This window comes from Tamandua tetradactyla, chromosome 9, assembly GCF_023851605.1.
Source record: "Tamandua tetradactyla isolate mTamTet1 chromosome 9, mTamTet1.pri, whole genome shotgun sequence".
Taxonomy (NCBI): domain Eukaryota; kingdom Metazoa; phylum Chordata; class Mammalia; order Pilosa; family Myrmecophagidae; genus Tamandua; species Tamandua tetradactyla.
The window spans coordinates 7,944,542-7,961,062 of record NC_135335.1 but is presented as its reverse complement, the minus strand read 5'-3'; the positions used below and the strand labels follow the sequence as shown (position 1 = coordinate 7,961,062).

At 43.4% G+C, this 16,521-nt stretch overlaps 1 pseudogene; it reads left to right on the top strand.

Annotated features, from left to right (window-relative positions):
* The first annotated feature begins 4,012 nt into the window (after nucleotides 1-4,012).
* Nucleotides 4,013-9,353, top strand: LOC143645509 (suppressor of cytokine signaling 5-like; annotated as a pseudogene).
* The last annotated feature ends 7,168 nt before the right edge of the window (nucleotides 9,354-16,521 follow it).

Here is a 16,521-nt window from a genome sequence, read left to right as displayed (position 1 = left end):
ATCTTCTGTGGCCTAGAGACAGATCGTACCTGAACCCAGGGCTGTGAGTGAGATGGCCTGGGGTGGGGACAGGAGAAGAGAAGAGAACTCAGTATTTAAAAGAGAAAGAAAAACAGTGAATAAAGGAAGCCCAGAAGGAGCAGCCACAGAGTTAGAAGGAAAACCAGGAGAGTGGGATGTCCCTGAAGCTGAGGGAGAATGACTTGAGAACAAGAAAATGAAAGAGTGGAAATCAGGTTGACACTGAGCTTATGCCTTACAGAAAACAGAGAAGCCTGGACAAAATGTTTGCAAGAGTGGTTTGCAAACCCTAATATACACAGTATGCAAGACTGCCCTGGGCTACAGGAGAAAGAAGGAAGAGGGAGAACAAGGGATGAGAGGACAGAGGTAGGTGGTTTCAGCTAGAGAGGCTCAAAACCTGCTTCCCAGGTGGGTTAATGGATTTCAGAGAAGGGGATAAAGCCAGGGGTCAGGAATGTTTAGCCCCATTTCCCAGGGACTCAGCAAGTCCCCGGGGAGGGAACAGCTGTGGAGTAAGCATGGAAGACTTTACAGAGATGCCCGTGACCTTGTGTGGGGCAAGGAAGTAGCAGACAGACTTCTATGCTTAAAGTGAGATGGGGAGAGATCAGAGAAGCCACCAACCCTGAAGGGAAAAGCTAATGAATTAGAGGCTTCGCAGGGCACAGGTCCAGATGGGTCTTGAGCATTCTGATATGGGACCTCGGTGATAGACAGCCTCGGGTACCAGATGACCCCACAAGGGAAATGGGTACGAACTTCAAACTTCCACTCCATCCCCCTTATTGAAACAGAGGTGAAGTTGAGTTAGGGAAAGATAAAGTTCTCTAACATACGTGAATTACGGTCTGAGATTTGTCCTCATCACCCACAAATGAAGTTGGCCCCATGCCTGATAACCTGGGGACACCACAGAGCATCATGGAAAAGCAGACAGAGAAAGGGGAAGGCAGAGGGGAGACAGAGTAAGTTGGGCTTCCTTTGGTCTTCAGACGTGGGGAATTAGGAACCCAGGAACTGCCCACATGAGGTTCAGCCCTCTCCCTCACCAAACACATTCAACCTGTCACCATATCCTGCCTTATTTGTCCCCACAATTCCTGCCAATCTCACCATCCCCTCTGTGGCTGCCCAGGGAGCAAGCAGGCTTGAGATCCAGCTTCTACCTCTCCAGCACACACACAGACACACACACACACACCCATGTTCATACCTGCGTGACCTTGGGCAAGTCCCTTCACCTATGTGAGCCTCAGTTTTCTCAATTATTTGTTTTTATTTAACACATGGCTGTTGTGAGAACTCAATGAGATTACCCAGGCAGCAGTGTGTGGCGTATGGTAAACACTTTATACATGCGAACTCCAACTGTTGTTATCAGTTCAGACTTCCATCATGCTCAGGACAACTCCCTTTTTGGCTTCTCTGCCTCCATTCTTGCCCCCTCCACTCCATTCTCTATAACTCAGCCCCTACCTAATGCTTGTGGGTGGCAACTACAGGTTCCTTCCCAAAGTGTTTGTCTTGGTCCATCTGAGACACTAGGGAATATGCAGCCTTCTGGGAACCTCCCTCCAGATCCACAGTGGTGACCCTCAGGGACCTGCCCTTTTCACAGTGCCCAGATGGTCCTGCGGTTATTGACACTTGAGACTCGTCCCTCCACAAGGTAAAGTCTACACTTGTTGGTTTGGTGTTCAAGACTCGGAATCTGGGTGGGCCACGGTGGCTCAGCAGGCAAGGATGCTTGCCTGCCATGCCAGAGGACCCGGGTTCGATTCCCGGTGCCTGCCCATGTTAAAAAAAAAAAAAAAAAAAAAAAAAGACTCGGAATCTAGTTCCTGCCAATCTCTCCAGCCTGCTACTCCCTACCTCACACCATACCCTCCAGCCAGAGCAGAGCACACACACTGTCCTGCCATCCTGTCCTCTCCCGCAGCTCCCTTCCTGTGCATATGCATACCTGGGCGTTCTCTACCCCTCTTTTCCACAAGGCTAACTTTGACACACCATCAAGATTCATCTCAAGTGTCACCTCCTCTGAGAGCTTTCCTCCACCTCCCTCGTCCTCTCTGCAGTATCCCCGCAACTGTGCTTCCCTCTTACAAAGCCCTGAACACAATGTTCTGCAATACAGCTGTCTCTTTACCCATTCTACCTCTCCTGTTAGACCCATCTTCTTTCAAAATGGGATTGTGACCCACCCGTGGGCTATGAAGTTGATGTTGTGAGTCCCATTGGAATGGAATAGACTAGAAAATATCAGAGGACGTTCCATGAAGTAAGGATATGTATTGCCTTATGTAGCTTGTGTTTCAGGTATGTGTCTGTATGTGTGTTGAGTTATATTACTAATTGAATCATGTCCTCCAAAAATATAGGTTCGAGTCCTAACCCCAGGTCCAGTGAATGTGGGGTGCTATTTGGATATAGGATCTTTGAAGATGTTATTAGTTAAGATGAGGCCAAACTAGATTACAAGGGGTCCTAATCCAATATGTCTGTGCCCTTTGAAGAAGAGGAAATTGGACACTGAGACAGAGAGAAAAAAGGTGGCTACGTGACAGGGGCAGAGAGCACCAAAGATTGTGAGCAAGTTGCTGCTGGAAGCCCACAGGTTTGTTGTTGTTGTTAATATTTTTGTTTAAGAAAACAAACAATACACTTAAATCACCAAAAAAAATGGATGTCTTAGTTAGCTTCTCCATAGGCATATTTAAATTCCCTACAGGTTTTTGAGGAATCATGGCCCTGCCAACACCGTGATTTCAGACTTCAGGTCTCCAGAATTGTGAGACAATAAATTTCTGTAGTTTCAAGCCCCCCAGTTTTACTTTGTTAGGGCAGCCCTAGAAAACTAGGACAGGACACAGGTAAAATGTATTTCTTACTATTGCTCATGGTCAAAAAGGATAGAAAGCCACCGCTATAACCTGTGTGATCCTCAAGAAATGAGGTCACAGCTTACTCATTTCTTGATGTCCAGCAGCTGATCTAGGACCTCCACGTGGTGGGTCTTTGGGGATTATTTGTAGAGCAAATGCAGTGATCCTTGAGACTACTATCTTCTCTGCTTCTACCTCTGCTAACCAAAATCTCTCACCAGGATGGCAACAGCCTCCTAACAGGTCCCTGCTTCCACTTTGGCCCCTCTGCAGATCTTTGTTCAGCGATCAAGAGGGATCTTTCTAAAGCCTAAGCCAGATCGTGTCGCTCAAGTCCTGAAAACCATCCAATGGAACCAAAGGAAAGTTCTAGTTCCTGGCAATGCCTTGCGAAGTCTGCTGTGATCTGTACTCCTGTCTGACCTCTCCTACTGGTCTCTCTCTCCCTCATTCCACTCCGGCCACACTGACCTCCTTGTTATTCCTTAAGCGCACTAAGCCCATTCCTGACTCAGAGCTTTGGAAACACTATGGCTCCTCCTTGGGCGGCTCTTCCTCAAGAGCCTTCAGATCCTTGCCCACTTCCTTCTGGTCTCACATCCAATGTCAACCCCTCAATGAGGCCGTCACTAACCATCTAGCCATTAAAATCCTTTAAGGGTGGTTGGGGGGAAGGGTGAAGATGGGGAGGCGTCAGGGGAAGGTTGTGGGGGTCTGATGGGGGCATCTGGCGGATCTGGGGCTCCTGGACTCCATCTGAAGGAAGCAGGACTGTGCTCTCTTGGGTAGTCGGAGGGGCCAGGCTAGGGCAGATGCGTGGAGGTGCCCTCTTGGTGACTGTGCCAACGGGGCCCGTCCTGCCTGGCCACAGGTGCCCTGGATGAGGCCTCCCTGGGTGCCATGACCAAGTGAACAATGAACCTTGACTGGGATAACCCCTTTGGCCAATGGTTCTGTGACCCCTAAAATGAAAATAGCAGTGTCCAGGCCTCACTCCAGTTCAGCTAAATCAGAATCCCTTGAGAGGGAGCCTGTGCATCCTTTATATTTAAAAGCTCTCCAAGTGATTATAATATACAACCAGGGTTATGATATTATGATGGATGGATAAAATGGGGAAAATGTGGAATAACTTCAAATACAGGTGTCAGAATCTCTAATCATGAGGGAGGAAGCCGGAGTGTGCTGGTTTGAAAGGATGCATGTCCCCTAGAAAAGCCATGTTTTAATCAAAATCCCATTTCATAAGGCAGGATAATCCCTATTCAATACTGTATGTCTGAATCTGTAATTAGATCATCTCCCTGGAGATGTAACCCAGTCAAGAGCGGTTGTTAAACTGGATTAGGTGACAACATGTCTCCATCCATTTGGGTGGGCCTTGATGAGTTTCTGAAGTCTTATAAAAGAGGAAACATTTTGGAGAATGAGAGAGATTCGGAGAGAGCAGAGAATGCTGCAGCACCACAAAGCAGAGAGTCCACGAGCCAGTGACCTTTGGAGATGAAGAAGGAAAATGCCTCCTGGGGAGCTTCATGAAGCTGGAAGCCAGGAGAGAAACCTAGCAGATGATGCCGTGTTTGCCATGTGCCCTTCCAGCCAAGAGAGAAGCCCTGACTATGTTCACCATGTGTCTTTTCACTTGAGAGAGAAACCCTGGACTTCATTGGCCTCTTGAACCAAGGTATCTTTCCCTGGATGCCTTTGATTGGACATTTCTATAGACTTCTTTTAATTGGACATTTTCTCGGCCTTGGGACTGTAAACTAGCAACTTACTAAATTCCCCTTTTTAAAAGCCATTCTGTTTCTGGTATATTGCATTCTGGCAGCTAGCAAACTTGAAAACGTAGTGAAGAGTGTGGGCATGAACTCCAGCAGATGTTTGACTGTCAAGGAGAAGAACATCTGTATAGGAGACTCAACTTCTCAGCAGCAAAGCAGTCCCTTAAGAGAAAATGTTGCCTTAAAACTTGGATTAAGCCCTTCAAAGAGTTCTCCAAGGAGAAGCCAAAACTGTGCCGCTGAAGTCCCTCAGATTGTTGAAATAAGCCTTGAAAAGGATAATGATTCGTGTGTCACCCAGGAACAAGACTTGCAAGAAGCGACTCCTACTCTTTTTTTTCATTTATTAATTTAAAAAATTAAGAACAAAAACATTAACATATAATTCCGTTCAGTAATTCTCAATATCATCACATAGTTGCATATTCATTATTTCTTAGAACATTTGCATTAATTCAGAAAAAGAAATAAAAATACAATAGAAAAAGAAATAAAATGAACACAGGAAAGAAAAAAAAAAGATTATACCTACCACACCCCTTACCCCTTGCTTTCACTGATCACTAGCATTTCAAACTAAATTTATTTTAGCATTTGTTCCCCCTATTATTTATTTTTATTCCATATGTTCTACTCATTTGTTGACAAGGTAGATAAAAGGAGCATCAGACACAAGGTTTTCACAATCACAGTCACATTGTGAAAGCTGTATCATTATCCAATCATCTTCAAGAAACATGGCTACTGGAACACAGCTCTACATTTTCAGACAGTTCCCTCCAGCCTCTCCATTACTTCTTGGATAACAAGGCGATATCTACTTAATGAATAAGAATAACCTCCAGGATAACCTCTCAACTCTGTTTGGAATCTCTCAGCCATTGACACTTTATTTTGCCTCATTTTGCTCTTCCCCCTTTTGGTCGAGAAGGTTTTCTCAATCCCTTGATGCTGAGTCCCAGCTCATTCTAGGATTTCTGTCCCATGTTGCCAGGAAGGTCCACACCCCTGGGAGTCATGTCCCACGTAGACAGGGGGAGGGTGGTGAGACTGCTCGTCGTGTTGGCTGGAGAGAGAGTCCACATCTGAGCAACAAAAGAGGTTCTCTTGGGGTGACTCTTGGGCGTAATTTTAAGTAGGCTTGACCTATCCTTTGCAGGGTTAAGTTTCATATGAACAAACTGCATGATTGGGAGCTCAGCCTATTGCTTTGGTTGTTCCCACTGCTTGTAAGGATATCAAGAATTCTCCACTTGGGGAAGTTGAATTTTCCCCATTTCTCACCATTCCCCCAAGGGAACCTTACAAATACTTTTTTATTCACTGTTCAAATCCTTCTGGGATTTATCAAGGCATCAGAGAGTCTCTTAAAGCAACAAGAATGATGAGAGCCCATGCAACCAGAGACCTTTGGAGATGAAGAAGAAAAATGCCGCAGAGGGAGCTTCATGAAACAAAAAGCCTGGAGAGAAAGCTAACAGACACTACCATGTTCACCATGTGCCTTTCCAGTTGAGAGAGAAACCCAGAACCTCATCAGCCTTCTTAAACCAAGGTATCTTTCTCTGGATGCCTTAGATGGAAGATTTCTATAGAATTGCTTTAATTTGGACATTTTCATGGCCATAGAACTATAAACTAGCAACTTAATGAATTCCCCTTTTTAAAAGTCATTCCGTTTCTCGGGGAGAAATGCAACTTCCCCAAGTTGAATTCTTGATATTTTCACAAGCAGTGTGGACAACCAAAGCTATAGGCTGAGCCCCCAGTCTTGGGGTTTGTTCATATGAAACTTAAACCCACAAAGGATAGGTCAAGTCTACTTAAAATTTAGGCCTAAGAGTCACCCCCAAGAGAGCCTCCTTTGTTGCTCAGATGTGGCCTCTCTCTCCAGCCAACATGACGAGCAGTCTCACTACCCTCCCCCTCTTTGCGTGGGACATGAATCCCAGGGGTGTGGACCTTCCTGGCAACATGGGACAGAGATCCTGGAATGAGCTGAGACTCAGCATCAAGGGACTGAGAAAAACCCTAGAATGAGCTGAGAATTAACATCAAGGGATTGAGAGAAACTTCTCAACCAAAAGGGGACGAGTGAAATGGCTGAGAGATTCCAAACAGAGTTGAGAGGTTATCCTGGAGGTTATTCTTATGAATTAAGTAGATATCACCTTGTTGTTCAAGATGTAATGGAGAGGCTGGAGGGAACTGCCTGAAAATGTAGAGCTGTGTTCCAGTAGCCATGTTTTTTGAGGATGATTGAACAATGATATAGCTTTCACAATGAGACTCTGTGAATGTGAAAACCTTGTGTCTGATGCTCCTTTTAGCTACTATACCAACAGAAGAGTAGAACATATGGAATAAAAATAAATAATAGGGGGAACAAATGTTAAAATAAATTTAGTTTGAAATGCTAGTGGTAAATGAAAGCGAGGGGTAAGGGGTATGGTAGGTATAATCTTTTTTTCTCTGTTATTGTTTTATTTCTTTTTCTGTTGTCTTTTTTTTTTTTTTTTTAATACATGGGCAGGCACTGGGAATCAAACCTGGGCCCTCTGGCATTCCAGGCAAGCATTCTTGCCTGCTGAGCCACCATGGCCCACCCTCTGTTGTCTTTTTTTTTTTTTTTTTTTTTTTTTTTTAAAGGAAAGACAGAGAGAAGGAAGGAAGGATAGAAGGAAGGAAGAAAGGGAAACATTTTTAAACATTTTCTTGTTTTATTGTATTCTGTTTCTCCGTTTTTGTTACATGGGCTGGGGCCGGGAATCGAACCGAGGTCCTCCGGCATAGCAGGCAAGCACTTTGCCCGCTGAGCCACCGCGGCCCGCCCTCTCTGTTGTCTTTTTATTTCTTTTTCTAAATCGATGCAAATGTTCTAAGAAATGATGAATGTGCAACTATGTGATGATATTAAGAATTGCTGATTGTATATGTAGAATGGAATGATATCTTAATGTTTTGTTTGTTGTTAATTTTTTTAATTAATAAAAAAATGCTTAAAAAAAGCCAAAAAAAATAAATAAGAGGGGAAAAATGTTAAAATAAATTTAGTTTGAAATGCTAGTGATCAATTAAAGCGAGGGGTGAGGGGTATGGTATGTATAATCTTTTGTTTTCTATTATTGTTTTATTTCTTTTTCTGTTGTCTTTTTATTTCTTTTTCTGAATTGATGCAAATGTTCTAAGAAATGATGAATATGCACTATGTGATGATATTGAGAATTACTGAATATATATGTAGAACGGAATTATATGTTAATGTTTTTATTTGTTCTTAATTTTTTAAATTAATAAACAAATTTTTTTGAAAAAGCCATTCCGTTTCTGGTATATTGCATTCTGGCAGCTAGCAAACCAGAACACCACCCAATTGTGGGTGGGACTTTTTGATTAGGTGGTTTCCATGGAAATGTGTTTCCACCCATTCAAGGTGAGGTTGCTTACTGGAGTCCTTTAAGAGGGAACCATTTTGGAAAAAGCCTCAGAGCCAATATGGGACCCAGAGGTTTGGAGTCGAAGGACGAAAATGCACCCCCCCACCCCGACCAGGGAAGCTTTTTGAAACAAGAAGCCGGTAGAGAAAGCTAGGAGATGTCACTATCTCCCTTTCCTGCTGACAGAAGTGTTCCGGACCCACCAAACTTTCTTGACCCGAGGTATCTTTCCCTGGATGCCTTAGTTTGGACATTTTTATAGCCTTAGAACTGTAAACTTGCAGCTTATTAAATTCCCTTTTAAAAGCCATTTCAGGCACGGGTGGTTCAGTGGTAGAATGCTCGCCTTCCATGCAGGAGACCCAGGTTTGATTCCTGGACCATGCACCCCCCCCAAAAAAAAAATAAATAAAAATAAAAGCCATTTCATTTATGTTATTTTTGCATCCAGGCAGATTTAACAACAAAAACAGGTGGGAAGAAAAAATATTCTTGTTGTCCAAAGACAGAAAGTTCATTGGATACTGATAAAAAGTTTGGTGGAACTCAAAGTGCACTTCAAAGGAGAGAAAGACAATACAGCGTGAGCTCTCTACATGCTATGCATAGCGTTTCCAGCAGCACATTAGGAGGTCGCTGTCTAAGACAAAGGTTGCAGAATACTGTTGGGTTTTCTTTTCCCATGAGAACTTAAAACGAGCAGTCAAAACCCCTCTTTTCTAATAAAAGAAAAATACATCTTTCTGCATTAATGCTTGAAAGGTGCCTTTTCCCTGCTGGCTCAGATTTAGCCCAAAAAAGGCATTTGATTAAACAGCATACAGCTCCTGTGAGCCCTCATTCAACATTTTTAAATATACATTTGATTCAGCTTTGGTTTCTACAGAAGATGAAGAAGAGAGAGAGAGAAGATGGCTCAGTATTGAAGATGGGGTCAATCCCCTCCCACTGAACAAAAAGATATATTTGAAGCTATTGCACAGGTTAATTCTTTATATAAACTTGGACCAAAGTTGGCTCCTGGAATGATTGAAATAAGTGGAGACAATTCTGCAATTCCACAAGTTAATCGTGACTCAGACGAGGACACAACCACCCTATGTTTGCAGAAGCAATGCCGGGTATCTGGAGACAGCTATGCCCATGTTAGCAGACCAGGTGCTTGGAAAGTTCACACTTTAAAAAAGCATGTTCTTAAATCTAATCCATTCCTGTGGGTGTGAACTCACTGCAAGTAGGACCCTTTGATGAGGTTACTGCAGTTAAGGTGTGACCCACCTCAACAGGATGGGTCCTAATCCTATTACTGGAATTCTTTTATAAGAGAATGAAATTCAGAGAGAGAGAGAGAGAGAGCGCCATGGAAGCAAGAAGCTGAAATCAATGAAACTGGAAGAGAAGGGAGAGCCCATGTGCCACAGCAGAGAGCCCGAGGTCGACCATAGCCAGTCTTCAGAAATAAAGCATCACCTTGATGATGTCTTGATTTGGACATTTTCCCAGCCTCAAAACCATAAGCAAATTAATTCCCATTGTTTAGCTCAACATTTTTCATGGTATTTGCTTTGAACAGCCAAGGAAACTAACTCAGTTTTGTGGCATATTATTTGGAATTGGAGCCTAACAGTACATAAAAATTTCTTTAATTTCACTCCCTATTCTGCTTACTTGCTGTCCTCTCCCCCTCTTGTCGTAGACCGCGCATTTCCGTAGCCCACCACAAAACCACAAACCTCTCCTGTTATGTTCAAACTCTATCCCTAACCTAACTTCTGCCCAAAGCCTAGTAACTGCTTCTGAACTTGTGTGACTGGTTACCCTCCCCTGAAGCCCACGTCCCAACTCCACCCTCCCTTACACTGTATATAATCCGGGGCTCACCAAGCCTCGGGGTCCTTTAGCACTTGAGCAGCTATGGCCTAAGCTTCACCACTACAATAAAACAAGCTTTGTGCTACAATTGGTCTCTGCCTCAAGTCTTTGGGCCCCTCAGTGACTTCGGTCCTGAGAGCCGGCGCTCCTCGGGTCCATTAATCGAGCTCGAGCCTTTTCTTCGGCAGCAGAGAGGTCCCCAGCGGTCCTCCATCATAACGGAGGGAGGCCCGTCCCGCAGTCGGCAAGGTGTAGCCCCGAACCCCAAAAGCGGCCAGGACAGCCACACAGTTTGGCTTTCAAGGCTCATTAGATCTGAGGTTGAACTCATCTTCCTCATACCCTCTTTGACCTTACCCTCTTCTCCACCCTACTTCACCACCTTCAATGACTTTTTGTAGTGAACACCTCTGAATACAATCTATGCCTTAGTTTCCCCTTTTTCTGAATCCGCACCTGCAAACAGGGGTCCCAGCACATTTTGGTGCCTGTGTCTGAAGTTGACTGGCACCCAATCTGGGCAAGAGTTCCTTCCCCTAGAATTTAGAGTTAAAACAAAGAAATTCTACTCTCAATATAGACTAACTTATATGGTTTCTCCAGAAGAATGAATGGAGAAGATGCCAACATTTGAGAGATATGGGGTAGCCAGTTCCAACTTAGGCCAAATATGTTGGTCTGCAGAGAAAGAAGAATCATGTCAATTTTCAGAGAGGAAAGGGGTAGAAAAATAAGGAGAAACTTCTCCTTCCAGCTCCCCATTGTCAACTGCTGCTCCCCAGGAAGAAACCTGCGTTCAGGTTTCTAGGAGTGTCAGGACTCTTGATTTCAAGCACAGAAGCAAATTCTGGATAATCTAAGCAACCAAGGAATTTATTAAAGCATACTGGGTAATTCACAGACTGTCCAAGCCGCCCAGGGATCCAGGCTTAGCAGCTATTCACATTGCAGCACCACCCAAAATCATGCCACACAACCACTGCCCCGAATGGGCACAGACATTGTACCCGCGCCACCAGCTCCACCGATAGAAAGTTGCAGACTTAGTGGCTGTTTTTTTTTTTGAACCTTTAATTTCTTCCAACAATGTTTTCATAGTTTAAGCTTTGTGCTTCTTATGTTAAGTCTATTCCTATTTGGTGCTGTTGTAAATAGAATTGTTTTCTTAATTTCATTTCCAGAATGTTCAACGTGTATAGGAATACAATTGATTTCTGTTTATTGATCTTGTTTCTTGCATCCTATCCAAACTCATTTACTAGTTCTAATAGTTTTTTCTTTTTTAATTTTTTTATCACTTTCTCTAATGGTTTTTTTAAGTGGATTTCTTGGGATTTTCTATACACAAGATCACGTCATCTGCAAATAGCAATAGTTTTACTTCTTCCTTTCCAATCTGGATACTGTTTCTTTTGCTTACCTAATTGCTCTAGCACAGTGTTGAATAGAAGGAACAAATGAAGACATCATTGTCTTGTTCTTGATTTTATAGGGAAAGCATACAGTCTTTCACCATTAAGTATGATGTTAACTGTAAGTTTTTCATGGATGCCCTTTCTTTATCCGGTGTTCTGGTTTGCTAGCTGCTGGAAAGCAACACATCAGAGATGGACTGGCTTTTAATAAAAGGGGATTTATTTTTGTTAGTTCTTCAGAGGAAAGGCAGCTAACTTTCCACTGAGGCTCTTTCTTACGTGGAAGGCACAGGATGGTCTCTGCTGGTCTTCTCTCCAGGCCCCTGGGTTCCAACAACTTTCCCCGGGGTGACTTCTTTCTATATCTCCAAAGGCCTGGGCTGAGCTGCAAGTGCTGAGATGAGGAATGCCGAGCTGCTTAGGCTGTGCTACATTGCGTTCTCTCATTTAAGCACCAGCCAATTAAGTCAACTGTCACTCACTGCAGCAGACACGCCTCCTAGCTGACTGCAGGTGTAATTAGCAACAAATGAGGTTCATGTACCATTGGCTTATGTCCGCAGCAAACAAAACTAGGTATGCTCACCTGGCCAAGTTGACAACTGAATCTAACTAACACATCCGGTAAATGAAGTTCCCATCTATTCCTAATTTGTTGAGTGTTTTTATCGAGAAAGAACGTTGGAGAGGGCAGGGCAGGATAGCAGCATATTTAGGTGTGGAATTTAGCTCATCCTCTAAAGCAGCTAGTAAATAGCCAGGAACTGTATAAACAAATGCCGGGGGGATATCAGCGACTGGACATACAGCGTACACCAGTCTGGAATTGGTGGAATGGCTGAGATCCCATACAGAACTGTAAGGGGTCCCAAGCTGTGGGGGCCAGCATCCTCCCCCATGGGCAGGGCAGGCTGATCACCAAGGGGAAAAGAAACAAATTTTACTAGCAGCAAGGAATTAGCTCAACTGACCTTCAATTGCAGAATTAATTAACACATACAGACTGCTGAAATAGGCCCTGACCACAGATAAACCTGAAGTAAGCACTGAAGGAACCAGGAGTTTTCACCCAAGCCGAGAGGGAGTGGGGCTGATGAAACACACAACACACACACACACACACACACACACACACACACACACACCCCAAAAACAACAACAAAGGTTTTTTGAGTTGTATGAGCACAAAATACTGGAAAAAGCCTGAACCCCAAGAAAAGGGGGTATATAGAGCCTGGTTGACATAGAGCTGTGTACCAACTCCAGCTCTTGATTGAAGCACACGAGTATGTATGTTATGGGTGTCCCAGAAGGAGAAGAGAAGGGAAAAGGAGGAGAAAGATTAGTGGAGGAAATCGTCACTGAGCATTTCCCATCTCTTATGAAAGACATAAAATTATAGATCCAAGAAGTCAGCGTACCCCATACAGAATAGATTCAAGTAGACCTACTCCAAGACACTTGCTGAGCAGAATGTTAAATGTTAAAGACAAAGAGAAAATTTTGAAAGCAGCAAGAGAAAAGCGATTCATCACATACCAGGGAAGTTCAATAAGACTATGTGTGGATTCTTAGCTGAAACCATGGAGGTGAGAAGGCAGTGGTATAATATATTTAAGATTCTAAAGGAGAAAAACTGCCAACCAAGAATTCTATACCCAGCAAAACTGTCCTTCAAAAAATGAGGGGGAGATTAAAATATTTTAATTAAAAAGTCACTGCGAGGATGGAAGGGGCCAAGATGGAGGCTTAGCAATGTTTGTGTTTTAGTTCGTCCTCCAGAACAACTACTAAATAACCAGAAACAGTACAGAACAGCTCCCAGAGCCACGATAGTGACCAGACACACCGCATACCCCAGTCTGGACCAGCTGGACCGGCTGCAAGTCTCTGGAATCGTGAGTTCCCCACGCCACAGCGGCTGGTGCCCGGCGCCCCTCCCCAACAGGCGGCTTCCCGGAGGGAAAGGAAAGATACTCTAACAGTAGCAGGGACTGAGTCCAACCAAACACCAATTGTGGCATTAATAAACAAATTCTGACTACTAAAAATAGGCCCCCAGCTCAGGCGAAACTGGTCAAGGTGGAGGTCGCTTATTGGGCTAACCGAAAAATAGGAAAGGGGACGAAATGGAGGTTTTTGTGGCTGTTTCTACGGAGGCTTGGCTGCCTCTGGATTCAGCGGCGGGACTACTCAGGCTGCAACTGCCCCAGGCATAGGCAGAAATGGGCTGCTTTCAGGGCTGTCTCACGCCTGAGCCTTCCCCAGGGGAGGGGTGAAATGCAACTCAGGTGGAATCCCTCTCTCGAGGAATTCAGAACCCAGTGTTTGGCAATTTGAAGCCATTAAAACCAGCCTACAACCTCTCCACCATGCCCCCAGCAGGGAGAGCCTTCCAAAGTTAAAGGAGCCACAACATCTTTTGCTGGCGGGACCCACAGGCAGACAAGCGCCACATACTGGTCAGGATAAGAAAAACAGAGCCCAGAGACTTCACAGGAAAGTCTTTCAACCTACTGAGTCTCATCTTCAGGGAAAACTGACACAGATGACTCTTTCCCCCTGATAGGAGGCCAGTTTAGTCCAAGAAAACCCGGCTGGAGTCTGTAATACCTATGTAGACCCTCCTAAGTGTGGGGAGGGAAAAGGTACCTTACAAACAGGACAAGAAACAAGAAAACAAGAACTGAAAAATTACCCTCTGTTAAACAAAACTTAAGCTAGAGGCCCAGAAAAAGCTGAACTGAAGGTCAAAGAACAGATAGACAACAAACTCATCTAGCAAGAAAACCCTAGGTAAGAGAAGTGAAAGCAATCTCCAGAATAAACTAATTAAGGTAATTAAATGTCTAGATGCCAGCAAAAAAATAACAAATCACACCAGGAAAATTGAAGATATGGCCCAGTCAAAGGAACAAACCAATAATTCAAATGAGATACAGGAGCTGAAACAATTAATTCAGAATATACGAACAGAAATGGAAAACCTCATCAAAAACCAAATCAATGAATTGATGGAGGACATGAAGAAGGCAAGGAATGAACAAAAAGAAGAAATGGAAAGTCTGAAAAAACAAATCACAGAAGTTATGGGAATGAAAGATACAGTAGAAGAGATGAAAAAAACAATGGAAACCTACAATGGTAGATTTCAAGAGACAGAGGTTAGGATTAGTGAACTGGAGGATAGAATATCTGAAATACAAAAAGAAACAGAAACTATAGGGAAAAGAATGGAAAAATATGAGCAGGGACTCAGGGAATTGAATGATAATATGAAGCGCACAAATATACGTGTTGTGGGTGTCCTGGAAGGAGAAGAGAAGGAAAAATGAGGAGAAAAACTAATGGAAGAAATTATCACTGAAAATTTCCCAACTCTTATGAAAGACCTAAAATTACAGATCCAAGAAGTGCAGGACACCCCAAAGAGAATAGATCCAAATAGAAGTTTTCCAAGACACTTACTAGTCAGAATGTCAGAGGTCAAAGAGAAAGAGAGGATCTTGAAAGCAGCAAGAGAAAAGCAATCCATCAGATACAAGGGAAACCCAATACGACTATGTGTAGATTTCTCAGCAGAAACCATGGAGGCGAGAAGACAGTGGGATGATATATTTAAATCACTAAAAGAGAAAAACTGCCAACCAAGAATTCTAAATCCAGCAAATTTTTCCTTCAAAAATGAGGGAGAAATTAAAACATTTCCAGACAAAAAGTCTCTGAGAGAATTTGTAACCAAGAGACCAGCTCTGCAAGAAATACTAAAGGGAGCACTAGAGACAGATATGAAAGACAGAAGAGAGAGGGGTGGAGAAGAGTGTAGAAAGAAGGAAAATTAAATATGACATATAAAATACAAAAGGCAAAATGGTAAGGGAAAGTACTACCCAAACAGTAATAACACTAAATGTTAATGGACTGAATTCCCCAATCAAAAGACATAGACTGGCAGAATGGATTAAAAAACAGGATCCTTCTATATGCTGTCTACAGGAAACACATCTTAGACCAAAAGATAAATAGAGGTTGAAAGTGAAAGGTTGGGAAAAGATATTTCATGCAAATAACAACCAGAAAAGAGCAGGAGTAGCTATACTAATATCCAAAAAATTAGACTTCAAATGTAAAACAGTTAAAAGAGACAAAGAAGGACAATATCTACTAATAAAAGGAACAACTCAACAAGAAGACATAGCAATCATTAATATTTATGCACTGAACCAGAATGCCCCAAAATATGTGAGGCAAACACTGAAAAGGGAAATAGACACATCTACCATAATAGTTGGAGACTTCAATTCACCACTCTCATCAATGGACAGAACATCTAGACAGAGGATCAATAAAGAAACAGAGAATTTGAATATTACAATAAATAAGCTAGACTTAACAGACATTTATAGGACATTACACCCCACAACAGCAGGATACACCTTTTTCTCAAGTGCTCAGGGATCATTCTCAAAGATAGACCATGTACTGGGTCACAAAGCAAGTCTCAACAAATTTAAAAAGATTGAAATCATACACAACACTTTCTCAGATCATAAAGGAATGAAGTTGGAAATCAATAATAGGGAGAGCGCCAGAAAATTCACAAATATGTGGAGGTTCAACAGCACACTCTTAAACAACCAGTGGGTCAAGGAAGAAATTACAAGAGAAATCAGTAAATATCTCGAGGCGAATGAAAATGAAAACACAACATATCAAAATTTATGGGATGCAGCAAAGGCAGTGCTAAGAGGGAAATTTATTGCCCTAAATGCCTATATCAAAAAAGAAGAAAGGGGACTTCCGGAGAAGATGGCGGCTTAGTAAGACGCGCGGGTCTTAGTTCCTCCTCCAGAAAAGCAACTAAAGAAACAGAAACAGTACGAAACAGCTCCCGGAGTCACGACAGAGACCAAAAAGACAGCATACCCCATTCTGGAACAGCTGAACGGGCAGGGAGAATCTGCTGCGGTGAGATACCCGAGGGGCGCGCGTTTTCCCGGCCGGGGCGGCTGGTGACTGGGGTCCCCTCCACGCACATGGCTCCCCGGTCTGACTGGGAACGTTGGATAGCGGGGCCCTCCCGTCACGCTTGGCGTTTCGGGCC